Raw genomic sequence first — 15,138 nt, 5'->3', positions numbered from 1 at the left:
AAATATAAAAAAATTCAGTGGGAAATGAAAAAGTTTTATTTTACCTTTTTTCATAAAAATGTTCCTACAGACTATAGGTGAGAACTAGTTGTCGCAAAAAAACACGTAATTTGTTTCTCACCGAACCAGTGGGAATGTCATTAAAAATAAATTTATTAAAATCTACCCAGTGAAACGGCGGGAACCTAAAATAAAAAATAATTTTAATATTCCCATTGATGCAGTGAGAAGCTCAAAATTTTGAACTGTTGTATTTGGTCCAAAAACCCGCGAGCTTAAAATTATTTCACCAAAAAAATTGAATTTATAGAAGATAATTCCCACAAATTTTCCCAGTGAATCAGTGAGAAAGTATTTTCTATTACATTAGGTATACCCTTTTTTTTCTTCTCTTTTTCAATCCCATTCTTCTCTTTCTCTCCATTCTCTTGGCAGACCGATTTTCCCCCATTTTCAGAAATCAGAGATTTCACTAAGCTCATGCAAAATTGGTATGATCCCCCCCTCTCTCTCGCTCGCTCGCTCCCTCCCTCCCCCTTTCTTTCGCCCTTTTCTGATTTTACATTAATTAGGATTTCTTTTAAGGGTGGTGGAGGCAGAAGCAAAGCCTCATTTTTTTCTTCTTGTTTTGAGTTTTTAGTGAAGATTACATTGGAGTTTTTTACGATTAGTGTTAGTATGAACTGTGAAGTGCAGGAACACAGAGCAAAGAGTTGAGAAAAATTGTGTTATTTTTATTTTTGGATTCTTAAACATCATATGTTTTTTTCTATTCTTCTTGAATGTAATTAGGTCAACAGAGTCATAGACATGAATAAAAATGAGAATATTTGTTTTATCTTCGACATTTTGTCTATTTAATTTGTCATCAGTGTATCTTATTATCTAGTTGTTCAACAACCACCTCTCCCTCACAAATTCATTGATTAATTGAAGAACGAAAAGAAAAATAAAGCCGAAGGAAAAGGGGGTGGGGGCGGACAACCACCTCTCCCTCACAAATTAATCTAGGGTTCCTCCATGCCTAGTAATAAATGTTTGTAATCTTTTCCAATTGATGTAATTTATGTTTTGGTTGCTAGATTTTGTTTTTCAGTTGCTCTTTTGATACGGACAACAGTTTTTTGAAATTTCCCTTTAGTTTCTTTTTTTAGTTTTGAGTTGGTGGATGGATTATTGATGATCTTTTTGAGTTCCCTCCACTGGAACGAGGAAATCAGATCTTTGATTGAAATTTCTCAGTTTATTATAGATGATTGATAATGGGACTGTCTCTTTATCCTTCTCCACTTAAATAATAGGTCGTTTTCTGTTGTAGGGTTTGAACCTATAGTGTGCATTTGATCTATTGAAAATCAAAGTCCTGGAGTCTACGATGAAGCCATTTTTTCAGCTTCTCAAATCAGGTTATAAGTCTTGAGGTAACTTCATTTGCTAATCTCTAAGTTGGTTTTAGTTGTTAAATATAAGTTAAGCTATTAAATTGCTAGAACAACTACATAAATTTTTATTGCTTTTACCTTGCTAAAAAAAAATTCTTTATTGTGAATATTATATCTATACTCCAAGTTTAAATTTATTTATGGATGATAGCGAATGTGTTAGAATCTTGGTTTGACTTTTTAAACTGATTCCAAGAACTTAATAGGAGCATTTCTATGAAAAAGTACTTTTCATTCATAGTAACTTGATCCAGAACCATAGTCTTTTCTTGACTTATAAAAAGACAAATAAAAGTTAGTTATTTAAGGTATACTATTCAAGATTAATTGTAAACTAACTTGAAACAAATAAATCGTTTTAAGTCTATTCATTTGTTTGTGCGTATTTGTGTACTAGATGGAATGTGAACATTGTAGATGGATGTACGATAGGAATCATCCTAATCATTGTGGATTAAAGGAAGAATTTGTTGAAGGTGTTAAAGGATTTATTGCTCATGCAAAAATGCTTCCTGAATTTCGTAACGAAGGAACAATTAGGTGTCCTTGTGTGAAATTCAAGCGTACAAAGTTGTTGCAACCGAAAAATATTAAATTTCACCTTTATAGCAAGGGGTTTAGGGAAAATTATTATGTGTGGACTGTTCATGGAGAGAACTATTGTAGTGTTGGTGATGTTCATTTTCAAAATCTAGTTAGTAGTGAGAGAAGTACACAAACGGAGAATAATGTTGAGAATTCTCGATTACATGAAATGGTGTCAAATGCTTTTGATTTTTACCTAGGGGTTCAATCCCAACAAAATATTGTTGATCCTCCCAATGATGAGGCAAAGAACTTCTATGAATCATTAGAGTCGGCTAGTCGTCCACTCTATAAAGACTCAATGTACTCTGAGTTGTCTGTTGCAGTTATATTACTAACTATTAAATTAGATTGAAATATTTCTCAAGCGGGCATGAATGCTATAATTGGGCTCATGCGTGAAGTTAATCCGAGCATAAACTTACCCAATGATTAGTATAAAGCAATGAAATTGGTTTCCAAGTTAGGACTTTCCTCAACAAAAATTGATTGTTGTGAAAATGGTTGTATGTTATATTATAAAGATGATGTGGCTCTAGAAGCGTGCAAATTTTGTGGACTGTCTCATTTTAAGGAAGTCACAAATGACAAAGGTAAGAAAGTTGCAGTTAGGAAGATGTATTACTTACCAATTATACCTAGATTAAAGAGGATATATGCATCAATGACTGCTGCTCCTCATATGAGATGACACCATGAAAATAGAAGGTTGTCGCACGCCCTTTTCCCCCTTTTTGACAGGGAAGTCCGGGTTTCGACATTTATGGGGGTAATAACTCATTTCCTTTTGGGAATTGGGTATTTTGAAGAGTCACCACCTAACGGATTATGGTGCATTAGGGCACCTAGAGCGATTAATTCTTGGATTGATTTGCATTACCAGAGATTTAGGGTAAGGGCTCGAAATAACCTTGAGGGGAAGGTGTTAGGCACCCCTCTTGGTCCACAACTGTGGGTCTCGACCGAACTTATACTCATGAATTAGTCTTTTAATGAATAAATAATTGAAACATATAATTACAAATAAGGCAATGTTGTACATTGTATGACTCAGATAATAAGACAAGGGATTTGAGCAAGTTGTATACATAAAAAGAGTTTTAAGCAAAACGAGTTTGGAAAGGAGGAGTCCTAGGTTGGTTAGCCTATAGGATCACCCCACACAATACCCGTTATACACTTCTCAATGAGGGTCTACACGTGACATTAACGCATAGTCATCATATCCATATCTACTCATTCCCACCCTTAGTGGTTGTTAAAGCTAGTGTTATTTAAAGATCCCTATACGTGCTGTTACCCGTCCCTTCTTAATGGTCCTGGAGGAAATTAGGACCTCTACCTATAGGCAGTTCTAGACAGACTCCTAAGGTTTAAAAGAGAAAATACTAAGGCAACAAACATGAACACATAGGACTCTTAGCGAATAAAGCAAAAAGGAGCAAATAAGAGGCTCAGTTTTACCTCCACAGGTAAGGCATGTAACATCACGACTCAAACCCAAATAAGGGCAATATTATTAAACATGATCTTAAGGCATGATGTCTAAGTGAATATCAAAACATAGAAGATATGTAGTTTATTTTATAAACTTGGAATTAATGGCCATATCAGTTTGCCTACTGATTTTAAGCCTGTTAATTCTGAACAGCCTTAAGTAGCAAAAACAGTTTCAGAGTTTCACAATTTAAAATCGCCCTATAGGCTTTCCTAAACGCAGAACAGTGATGTCCTAAGAGCATAATAACTACGTTGATATAGTAAAGCAATTAATAGTTTTTAAAACGAACTCTTGAGTTCCTATAGGCATGCTGTCTAGTGATAGTGAAGCCAGTATTTGAAAGAATTCATTTAAGGAAAATAAACCATTGATTAGGCCAGTTTCAAAGTGAACTAACATGAATTGAACTGACTTATTGAATTTTATTCTATAGGCAGAATTTCTGATTTTTAATTCCTATAGGCATGATATCTAATTGGTAAGAACTGACGTTAGAAACTTATATGTATGATATTTAATGAAAACAAATGTATATACCCGTTGTAACAGAAACTAAACCTGATCACATTCTATAAGTGTGGTATCTACTTATGAAGTTGATTTTTAAACCTATAACATTAGGAGCATAAAAAATCCAAATGGAAAAAAAGATAGCAAAAGCTACCCAACCTACTAGATCCTTTACATAAAAATAAGGGTAAGAAGCAATTTTATCCATCTCTGAATGTACACCATGATTTATATTATTGGAACCACTTAAACCCTATAGGCATGATTTCTAGCATGGTAAGGCAAACACAACAAGTATAAAGTCCTATAGGCAAGGTTTCTACCCATATTACCCCACAGATATGTAACTACCTACCCCTTTTCACTAATCACCCTAATATTCGTTTATAAATAATTATTACAAACCAGATGAATGAATTACATAAATAGATAAAATAAAAGAAGAAGTTACACTATAGAGAGCCTGACACAGGCCCAAATGATTTTCCCAAGCCTCCAATAGCCTCAAATGCCAAATTCCATAGACAATATCATTGTCTAGGAGCGTCAGAGTTCCTTAAGGATCTCAAGGATCCCAGGTAGTGCTCACACCTAGACTTTCCATAACATGGATTGGGTAAGTGCAGTGTGGAAGAGCCAGCCTCAGTGTGCCAGAGTTAAGATGTTTCTCAGAAGGATCCCAAGGCAGTGCACACACTGGAGGGGGCAGAACCTAGGGACTTAGGAGTAAAGTGAGAGTGCTTGATATAGTTTTGAAAAGGTTTTGACAAGAAGAACAACACTGGATTGATTCAATAAGTAAAGAATTCAGAAAATAAGGACTGATCAGTAGTAAAAAAGTTCGAAAATAATGTGAACATTTTCAAAGAAAATCAGCAAGCAAACACGGTGGCTACAGAACAAACAGGTCCAACATATCTTAACAACACAATTCACATAGGGGTAGTGGGAATTTGGGACATACAGAATTAGTCCTTATGAATTTGGGACAACACAATTCACACAGTGACCGAACTTATACTTATGAATTAGTCCTTTTAACAAATAAGTAGTAGAAACAAATAATTGCAAAGAAAACATGTTATACATTGTATGACTCAGATAATAAGACAAGGGATTTGAGCAAGTTGTATACATAAAAAGAAAGTTTTAAGCAAAAAGAGTTTGGAAAGGAGGGGTCCTAGGTTGGTTAGCCTATAGGATAACCCCACGCAATGACCGGTAAACACTCCTTAACGAGGGGCTACATGTGGCATTAACGCGTAGTCATCATATCCATAGCTACCTATTCTCACCCCTTAGTGGTTGTTAAAGCGAGTGTTATTTAACGATTCTTATGCATGCTATTACCCGTCCATTCTTAATGGTCCAGGAGGAAATTAGGACCTCTACCTATAGGCAGTTCTAGACAGACCCATAAGGTTTAAAGGAGAAAATACTAAAGCGACAAGCAAGAACACATAGGATTCTTAGCGAATAAAGCAAAAAAGAGCAAATAAGAGGCTCAGTTTTACCTCCACAGGTAAGGCATGTAACAGCACGACTCAAACACAAATAAGGTTAATATTATTAAACAGGATCCTAAGGCATGATGTCTAAGTGAATATCAAAACATAGAAGATAGGCAGTTTATTTTATAAACTCAGAAGTAATGGCCCTATCAATTTGCCTACTAATTTTAAGCCTATTAAATCTGAATAACTTTAAGTAGCAAAAATAGTTTCAGAGTTGCAGAATTTAGAATTGCCCCATAGGCTTGTCTAAACGCAGAATAGTGATGTCCTAATAACATGATAACTACGTTGATATAGTAAAACAATGAACAGTTTTTAAAATGGACTTTTGAGTTCCTATAGGCATGTTGTCTAGTGATAGTGAAGGCAGTATTTGAAAGAATTCATTTAAGGAAAACAAAACCATTGATTAGGCCGGTTTTGAAGTAAACTAATATGAATTGGATTGACTTATTGATTTTTATTCTATAGGCAGAATTTCTGATTCTAATTCCTATAGGCATGGTATCTATTTGTTAAAAACAGATGTTAGAAACTTATAGGCATGATATCTAATGAAAACAAATGTAAATATCCGTTGTAACTTATAGAGTTGATTTTTAAACCTATAGACATGATTTCTATTATTGGAACCGCTTAAACCTTATAGGCACAATTTCTAGCATGGTAAGGCAAACATAGCAAGTATAAAATCCTATAGGCATGGTTTCTACCCATATTACACCACAGATATGTAACTACCCACCCTTTTACACTAATCACCCCAATATTTGTTTACAAATAATTATTACAAAGCAGATGAATAAATTATATAAATAGATAAAATAAAAGAAGAAGTTACACTATAGGGAGCCTGACACAGGCCCAAATGATTTTTCCCAAGCCTCCAATAGCCTCAAATGCCAAATTCCATGGATAATATCATTGTCTAGGTACATCAGAGTTCCCTAAGGATCTCAAGGATCCCGAGCAGTGCTCACACCTAGACTTTCCATAACAGGGATTGAGTAAGTGCAGTGTGGAAGGGCCAGCCTCAGTGTGCCAGAGTTCAGACGGATCTCAGAAGGATCCCAAGGCAGTACACACATTGGAGGGGGTAGAACCTAGGGATTTAGGAGTAAAGTGAGAGTGCTTGACATAATTTTGAAAAGGTTTTAACATAAGAATAGTACTGGATTGATTCAATAAGTAAAGAAGTTTTCTGAAAATAAGGACTGATCAGTAGTAAAACAGTTAGAAAACAATGTGAAGATTTCAAAGAAAATTAGTATGCAAACAGGCTGGCTACAGAACAAATAGGTCCAGCATCTTTTAACAACAGAATTCACACAGGGGTAGTGGGAATTGGGGACATACAGAACACATCAATGTCATAGTGAAGCACATAACAACAGGAGCACAAAAGCTTTTCTAGAGTTTTATAGGATTAAGGAATTGGGCATACAACTGGAAGTAGAAACATAGAGCACGAATCACAGAACAACCATGTGCAAACATATTACACTGGACAAATTAAACATAGAAATCGAGTTACCTAAATATATTAGGCAACTAAGCAAAACAGATTAAACCAAAACCTAAGTAAACAGATTGATCAAAACATGCTGACATACATAGGACAACTCAGGTTGAGGCATGCTAGATAAAGCAATAGGCAGATCCTTAGACATACTTATCACAAGTTAAACGGGACAAAATTCATACATGCTAGTGATTAAGCAGTGTAGTTTAGGCATGCTAGGTGAAACAATAATTTAGACATGCTAGTTACACATTGAACAACCAAATAGTGAGTAGCAACAAAACTGGAAATCAATGAACTAAAGCTATAACAAAACACATAGCGTTTTGGAGTTGAAATTGAATTAGGACAAACCAGTTAAGGAGAGAAAACACAGAGTATAGAGCAGGTGTAGTGCAATAACTAGCCTTGGTTTACAGCCGGCTAGTTCAGTAAAAGTAGCAAGTAACAAGAAAAGCAGAGAGCTTTTAAGTGTAAGAGAGAGTTCTTGAACTAGTGTCTGTGTGTGGAAGTGATAATAGAGGAGAATATGTATAGTAGTTGAGAGCAGAGTAAAATAAGGTAAAGGAAATCAGTCTTTAACAATTAAGGAAGCCACAAAATTCGTCAGGCACAAAATCAGCAAGTCTTCCCTTAATTAAGGGGTAATTAACCAACGGTAAAGAGCAGGACATATTTAAGGAAAGAAAATCAAGTAAGACTTAGGTACAAAGTAGACAATTAGGGGTAAATACACAAGGGTTCAATTAAGGAATTAGTTAGTGAAGAATCAATAAATAACACGGTTAATCAAATAAGGTAAGAAAACTAAATAAGATTGCAAAATATGGAAATAATCGAGAATCAGCGTATAGGTACTACCATAACAAATCAGTGAATCGAGGACTCGAAATAACACTGACTTAAGGAAAATAACATAGGTTTCCATGAATAAGCAAATAAGTCAAGTTTAAACATAAAGAATCGAAGGTTTAAAGGAAAGTTTTCAAATCAAACCAAGAAACAGGGAATTCAGAATCAGTCAAAGAGAGAGTTGTGAACAGAGTTAGCATTTAGCATATAAATAAAATAAGACATGGATAGTCAAGAGCCGACATAAAACTCTAGCAAGCATGAAAGTTAAACAATACTGATTCAATAAGAAAGAGGCAAGTCTTGAATAGTCAATATCAACTCAAGCACATAGAATCAGTGTAAGTTAGGCTAAGAAACTCAGTAGAATCATATCAAGGCAAGGTAGTCACGAGAAATCACAGAAACTCAAAAATGAGAACCGGTAAGTCATGCTGATCTATAAAACCAAACGAAGAACCCCTAAAAATTAGGGCTTTCAACATAGACGAGATAAAGATATAGGAGACTCATAGAATCAGTCAAAATATGCAAGGAATAGAAGTTTAAATAGAAATAATCAGTTAAATGAAGTTTTAAAAAGAAGTTCCGAAAACCCTAGTTTTAGAAGAAGACGAAAAACAGTTGATTCTTGGAAAGAACCTCGAGCTTAGTGTAAAAAATTCAAGAGACAAACTCAAATTGTCCTAGACTTGTATAGATCTAGGAGGTATAGAAAAGAAATTTGGGTCTCGAAAGAACCCATAAAAAGATGAAGAAACCTCTCTCCAGAAATCCAAGGATCGTAGCAAATATAGAATGATTTTGCTTGAAATCACACTAGAATAGCCAAGAATAGGCAGGAGATGAACCCTAGATGCAAGTTGGCATGGCCCTGGGCCCTTTAAGACCTTAGAGAAGGCAATCATGGCATGAGAGAAGCCATTGAAGGCTTAAGAGACGATGAGAGGTCACCGGATATGGCCGGAGATGGGAGGTCGGCGGTTGAAGATTAGGGTTAGGTTGAGAATGTTTTGAGAGCAGAGAGGATTTTAAGGTGGCGGATGTAGAGTAGTGATTAGGGTTAGGGGTCGTTTGGAATTAAAAAGGAAAGAACAAATACTGGTCGTTGATCTTTCAGATCAACGACCATGATCTGATGGGTTCTGGGTTGGGTAGGTGCATTTAGGGCCTGGGTCGGGTAATTTAATTAAGAATTGGGCTGAGTGTTGGGTTAAAATTAGGCTAAAATTGAAATACAATTTGGCTAGGTTTTGAATAGCCAATTTAACCCTATATAATTTATAATAAATAATTTCTAAAAAATAATTTCGTGTACTAAAATAATTTAAAATAGATATTTAACATTTTTAAAATATAGAAGATCATTTTATGTATATAAACATAATTATGCGTTAATAGGGCTAGTATTGTAAATATATGCAAATTAATTTTAAAAATGCAAATGCAATAATAAAAAATGCACTAAAAATGCTTAAGAACTATTTTGGCATAAATATAGGATTTAGATGGCTAAAATACCACAACAATAATTTGAAGGATAATCATTAGAAATTTTATAAGTAAAAAGGGAAGAATTAAATTATTTTAAAGCCTTTAAAATTATAGAAAAATTATAAAAAATCCCGTGCATGCATATATATGCATATATATACTATTGTGAAAGTATATATGTCTATAAAATATAAAGGAAAAAATTGGGTATCAACAAAGGCCGCCTGGTGTTTTGTGTCATCCTTCGGATGGAGAAGCTTGAAAGCATTTTGATAGGATGTTTCTAGACCTCGCTAATAAACCAAGAAATGTTAGGTTGGGTTTGTATGCAGATGGATTCACTCCATTTTCTGTCTCTCCTGCACCATATTCATGTTGGCCTATCTTTGTCACGCCATATAATCTCCACCTGAAATGTGTATGACAAGTCCATATATGTTCCTAACTTGCATAGTTTCGGGTCCAAGTAATCCAAAAGGTTTAAATGATGTATATTTGCAGCCGTTGATTGATGGTCTAAAATTATTGTGGCATGAAGGTGTTGAAACATACGACATATCAACTAAGCAAAACTTTAGATTGCGTGTTGCTTTGATATAGAATATTAATGATTTTCCTGCATATGGAATGTTGTCTGGGTGGTCGACTGCTGGAAAGTTAGCTTTCCCCTAATGTATGGAAGTGTAACGATCCGGCCAGTCGTTTTGAGAATTTAAGCTCCGTTCAATAGTGTAAGTTCTAGAACAACTTCATAATATGAGTATCGACTTGCGTGAATGGTTGAATTCAGTTAACGGATGATTCAAAGTCAAATTGGAAGAAGGAATCTAGTTTTGGGAGTTTAAGCGGTGAGAATTTGACCGGAATTGGACTTTTGAGTAAAAGACCCCAGAATGAATTTTTGATGATTTCAACAGCTTCGTATGGTGATTTTGGACTTAGGCGTGCGTCCGGATTCAGATTTGGAGGTCCGTAGGGTAAATTGAGCCATTTCGACGAAAGTTGGAAAAGTTGAAGTTTGGAAAATAAAGAAGTTTGACCCATGATTGACTTTTGCAATATCAGGGTCGGAATGTGATTCGGAGAGTTGGAACAACTCCATTATGTCATTTTGGACATGTCTGCAAAATTTGGCGTCATTCCGAATTGATTTGATAGGTTTCGACACGAGTTTAGAAATTTGAAGATTTGAAAGTTCATAAGTTCGATTTATGGTTTGATTCATTGTTTCAGCATTTTTAATGTGATTCGTAACCTCGAGCGAGTCCGTGTTAGGTTATGTGACTTGTTTATGCGTTTAGATGGGATCTCGTGGGCCTCAGGTGTGTTCTAGGTGGGCCACGGGTCATTTTTTCCATTTTTGGAACTGCTGTTTTCTACTTCTGGTATCCTCCTTTGCGATCGTGAATAGCCTTTCACGTTCACGATGCCTTGTTGCTGACCACCCAAAATCCTTTCGCGAAGCCCTGTATTTTCCTTCTTCGTGTTCGCGTCCTTCCCCACGCGTTCGCGTAGGTTCCTGCCCTTCTTCTCCGCGTTCACGAGCTCATCATCGCGTTCACGATAAGCAACCTGTGCAGCCTTAGCTTTTCTTCTTCGCGAACGCGGTCCTTTCTTCGCGTTCGCGATGCACAAATGTCTGGGCAGGCAGAATATATTCCAAAATCGAGGTTTTCACCATTTTTATCACATTTTGACTTGTAGATCTCGGTTTTGAGCGATTCTTGGTGGGTTCTTCAGATAATTCAATTGGGTAAGTGTTATTCACTGAGACTTAAATATATTACATGAATTAGTCTTTGTTTTTATCATTTAAATTGTGTTTTTAGTTAGGGAAAAATGTTGGTTTTTGAAGAAAATTTTCAAAATGAAATTTCATGATTTGAGGGACGAAATGGTATAGGAATTTGGTAATTTTTGTATGGTTGAACTCATATTGGAATAGTTATTTGGATTTTGTAAAAATTTTCGGGTTCCGAGGTGCAGGCCCGAGAGTCGACTTTTGGACCAATTGTTAGATTTTGTTAATGATTGAAAATTTAGGATCCAGAATAGTTTTTATGTGTTTTATTTGTGCTTTGAAGTTAATTTTGTTAGATTTGAGTTGTCCGGATATCCATTCACTCGAGAAGTGCAATTTAGAGTATCGGTTTGTTGTCTTTGAGGTAAGTATTTGATAACTAGGGATTTTGATACATTTTATATTCCTTCTTGCTTATGTTTTAATTAGAAATTTGTACAAAATAGTCCCAAAAAGGCTCGCAATTTGTGCTTGATTGCAGGTTTGATCAACAAAGTGACAAGATATCAAAGATCGGCTCAAAAAGGAGTGAAACTTGCACAAGTACCAAGACAAGACAAGCTCATGCAAAGCAGGCTCAATGCGGCCGCACACCATTCTATGTGGTCCGCACAAGTGAGGTTCAGAGAGGTGGACTTCCAGGCCAACAGGCAATGTGTCCGCATGAGATTTAATGCGGTCCGCATTGGAGTCACTGCGGCCGCACTCGATTTAGTTCGGTCCGCAAAACCAAGGATCAGTGAAGTGCCAGTTTGGAGATTGAAGCCAATGCGGTCTGCGCTCCATTTCATGCGGACCACACTAGTAGCCACCGCGGCCGCACTCGATTCTATGCGGTCCGCATTGCCCGAGTTCAGAGAGCTAAATTTTAGTCAAGAGCCTTAGTGCAGCCGCACGTGATTTTGTGCTGTCCGCACTAGCCCCATAGGGGTATTTTTGTCCAGATTTTTCAGCTTAGTATAAATAACTTCTTTTCCCATTTTTAGGTTATCAGATAGTTTTTGGTACTGGGCTGCGCTCATGGCTTCGAATATTTTAGCTATTTTGAGTAATTTTAGCTTTATTTCAACATTGAATCTTCTAGTTTCTTTTAGTAATTAATTAATATGAGTTTTTCTTCATCTATTTCTTTGTTTTCTTCTTCAATTATGAGTAGCTAGACCCATAAGCTAGGGTTGTGGCTCAACCCTAGTGTGGGTAATTAATGGGTCTTGTATTTTAGGGTTAGATTGACTATGAGTGTTTGATATTTGGGCTAATTTCATGTTTAATTGCTGAATTAGTGGTTGCAAACACTAGTTTGTGTTTAGTTGACTTGAGCTCTTCTTGAGAAAGAGAGCCTAAGTCTCTGAAATTAGTCCAACAAGGATTGGGGCATATTCAATAGATTGATAGCCCCAATTAAAGGGTTAAACCTCGAGAGAGTAATACCCGACTTGAACCTTGATTGCTTGTACAAATTTGCATACCGAATTGGTCTTGAGAAAGTCAATTCGGGCAAAATCACTCGAACGACCGAGAGGTGTAGAGTGGGTAAAATCGTGAAAAGGTTATATCATACTCCCCAAATATATCAATTATGTCTTAGATTCAAATACCCGTTAATTGACCACCTAGGTGAAAGTCACTACCCTAGTGCCTTTTAACCATTTTATTAACTCGCAATAGTTTACTCTTAGCTTATTCTAGTTTAATTTGGCATTGTAGTTTGATAAAATTAGAAGTAAATCAAAAACCCAAAAATGTTAAGAAGTGCAATTTGGAACACATACACAACTCCACTTTAGACAGACACTCGACTGTAACTTCTATCTCCCTGTGGAAGTCAATCCCGACCTTAATCGGGTAAACGCTGCTTCGACCCTCTCTTGCTACTCAATAGTAGTGCAGGGTTGGCCTCGATCACATTTTGGTGCCTTTTCCGGAGATCTAATGGTTTTGGCTATCTATCTAAATAGTTTTGTGTATTGTTCTTCTTTCCTTCTTTGTTACTAATTTTGTTTTTGTCACAACTCAGGTACCAAATGGCAGTGAACAACGCCAATGACCCTCTTGGAAATATGATTGTGGGGGAGGAGGTAGATGATGTCGGAGATGATGAGGTGCCTCTTGTACCTCAAGGACAACGTAAAGGCTGCCAGGCTAATGCTAATGATTATGACAATATCCAGACTCTCCTCCGCCACCTCCAAGAGTGGCTCCTAGAGTGCTTCCGAACCAAGGCTATGCAAGTGCTATGGTCCCATCCCGAATCCAGGCGGGCAATTTTCAAATAACCAATGTGATGTTGACCTTACTAGAGCAATGTGGATACTTCACGGGTGCTGCAAATCAAAATGCTTACAAACATCTCAAGGGGTTCGTGGATACATGTTGGGGGAGCAAGCAAACTAATGTGTCTGAGAATGCTCTTAGGTTGAAACTCTTCCCATTCTCTCTTAGAGGGAAGACATTGGATTGGCTCGAGCGACTTCCCAACCATTCCATCACTACTTGGGATGAGTTGGCGGATAAGTTCATTGCAAAATCTTTCTCATCATGGCATATGGCTGCATTGAGAGCTAAGATTTTGGTGTTCAAGCAAGAGCCCACAGAACCTTTGCATGAGATTTTGGGAGCGTTATAGAACAATGGTGAAGGAATGCCCCAACAATGATATGACTGAGGAGATGATCCAATGCATAGTGAACCAACTTGCTGGGGGCAACTTCATGAAGCTATCGTATGTTGAGGCTTGTAACATTCTTGACGAGATGGTTGACACTTCTTATGCTTGGCACAGTAGAGCCAATGTGCCCCAGGGTGATCCTACGGTCATTCATTTGCACAAGGAATTACATGATCATGGGCATGCTATAGCTTAGTTGACAACCACAATGAACCAACTAGTAAAGGCACAGTTGCAATAAGTTCAAAATCTCTCCAAGTGAATGCCATAGAGGGTGTTAACATGCTTGTCAATAATAGAAGACAAAGAGGGAAACAGAACCAAGGGAATTCAGAGCAATTTGACAATGATTGTGGTGGATTTCAAAATGATGGTTATGATGAACAAAGTGAAGAGGTGCAATACGTGAATAATTATCAAGGCCAATGAGGCAATTCTTCCAACCAACAATAATGGAGACCCCAAGACAATTGGGGCAATCAACAACAAGGCAATGGTAGTTGGGGGAACAACAACCAAAACAACAACTGGGGCAATCAGAACAACAATCAAAACAACCAAGGAAATTGAAATGGTAATAACAATAATTGGGGTAGTAATAACAATCAAGGTAGATGGAACAATGGAAACCAAGGAAACCGGGGGCAAGGCTTTCAAAGGCCCCCGATGTACCAACAACCGAACAATCCACCCTCATTTCCATCTCAAGGTCCTAGTTCTTCTAGCAATGATATGGGTAGAATTGAAATGATATTCGAACAGATGATGAAGATGAATGCGGACTCGGATGCTCAGTTGGCTTCCTACAATACCTTTATCAGAAACTTGGAGGTGCAGTTAGGCCAAATCTCACAGTCTATAAATACTCGACCTAAGGGTGCGCTACCAAGTGATACGGTAGTGAACCCGAAGGGTGGGAACAATCATGTTATGGAGGTAACAACAAGAAATGGGAGAGGCGGTGATATGCATGCCTCCAAACAAAAGCAAATTGTGGATGACGATGTTGAGTTGTAAGAAGATGAAGTTCCTTTGGTGGTTGAAAATGAAATTTATGAGAATGTGAATGAAGAAGTGAGGACTGATATTCAAGTTGTCGAGGTGGAAACCCAAAATGATGTGAACCCGTCTAGGGAACACATAATAGACATGCCGGAGTCGGTTGTGTCTAAAGCCAATGCTCCTTTTCCAAGGCCACCTCCACCTTATCCTCAAAGGCTTGCAAAGTAGAAAAATGAGAATCAGTTCA

The sequence above is a fragment of the Nicotiana tabacum genome, chromosome 18 (genome assembly GCF_000715075.1).
Source record: "Nicotiana tabacum cultivar K326 chromosome 18, ASM71507v2, whole genome shotgun sequence".
Classification (NCBI taxonomy): Eukaryota; Viridiplantae; Streptophyta; class Magnoliopsida; order Solanales; family Solanaceae; genus Nicotiana; species Nicotiana tabacum.
This window is presented reverse-complemented; position numbering follows the sequence as displayed.